Source organism: Bubalus bubalis, chromosome 11, assembly GCF_019923935.1.
Source record: "Bubalus bubalis isolate 160015118507 breed Murrah chromosome 11, NDDB_SH_1, whole genome shotgun sequence".
Taxonomy (NCBI): domain Eukaryota; kingdom Metazoa; phylum Chordata; class Mammalia; order Artiodactyla; family Bovidae; genus Bubalus; species Bubalus bubalis.
In genome coordinates this window covers 13601281-13602677 of record NC_059167.1, presented here as the reverse complement: position 1 = coordinate 13602677, position 1397 = coordinate 13601281, and the positions used below count along the sequence as shown (strand labels likewise).

Here is a 1397-nt window from a genome sequence, read left to right as displayed (position 1 = left end):
TCACATTTGGGCATGGGTATTGCATGTATATGTGTATGTGTGTGTGGGATGCTGTTACCACCTTGCTTTAGGTTCCACTGAGGATGAGTGAGTGAAGCAGACATGCTGATCTCCCCCATCAGGGAGATCTGTGTGTTCTGTGCCTCTCTGGTTCCCATTTCTCCCCAGAGCCCCAGCTGATGGTTTTGGCAGGCTGCACTCACACCTTCTTCCTCCCTGGTGCTGCGGTTCACTCCCCCCAAAGCCACCGCCCGCAGCAGGGCAGGCATGGAGGCACCAGAGCCCCACTCTGTCTTGGAAGGGCCCTGGCCTCCTGCCTTCCTCGCTCTGGCTGCTGGGGACTTATGTAACACATTCCCAGGACTTCATTTTCCAGCAGATTGAGAGCAAAGCCACTGTTGATTTTCTCCAAAAAAGATCTATTTGGAAGTGCAATTGCCTTGAATTACATGGTGGCGCGAGAGGCCAGACCTTGCTGTAAATAACTTTCCTCTCAGCCACACAGGAGCCTGGCTGGCAGCACAATCCAAGCTTCAGATGACGGTGCTCGATGGGGAGGGAGAGAGAGAGGCAAAGAGAAAGTGTGTGTGTGTGAAAGCCAGGGTGCTCACTCTTGGGGCTTTGGCTCAGCTGCTGCCACTTCTTTCATCTCTGGAGTTCTGCGTCTGCATGAGTGGTGAGGGCAGCGAAGGGTCCAGAACTGGGGCTGGGCTTCTGGGCTCTTTCCTCAGCTAGTTTATAGGACCTCCCCCTTGGTCTCCCACCCTGCCACCCAGGAGTCCTGGGGCTGTGTGAGGGCCAGCTGCTCGTGCGTGCAGTGTGGGGTGGCCCAGAGAACAAGCTTCAGAATTGGACACGTCCCAGTCCTAGTCCCAGGTGTGCCCATGACAGTTTATGGGGTCTCAGCAGATTGCTTTACATCTCTGACCTGTTTCTATCCATTAAAAAACCAAAACAGGTGATGGGTGTGGGAGTGGAGAATATCTAAGTTTCAAAATTACTGTGAGGATTAAAGGGAGAAATACTGGAGAAATCACATTGCCCCATGCCTAACACTTGATCTGTGCTCTATAAATTTAGTTCCCTTCTGGGCTCTGCATTGCCTTCCATGATAGACTGAAATGAGAAGCAAAATCAATGGGCTTGAAACCAGGATGGCCCAAACCCAAGTTGTGAAACAAGCAAAGTTTAAGCTGTTTTACTTCTTTTTTTTTCCATGTTCTCTTTCTCTCTAGATGTCCATAGCTGACACATGCGATTCTCCCAAAAAAAGACTGCAATGAACTGACTTATGCTGTGGCACATGGGACTTAATGCAGGTTTTCTCCTGGTGGGCATCTGTATTTTAAGAGCCCTGCCTGGGCAAGCAGAGGGCAATCCTTAAGCCAAGATGGCAG

The 1397-nt window shown here is 50.8% G+C and overlaps 1 protein-coding gene across 1 annotated transcript in view; it reads left to right on the top strand.

Annotated features, from left to right (window-relative positions):
* The window catches only part of NRXN3 (neurexin 3), a 1822863-nt gene that overhangs the window by 301277 nt on the left and 1520189 nt on the right, over window positions 1-1397 (top strand). The window lies entirely within an intron of this gene.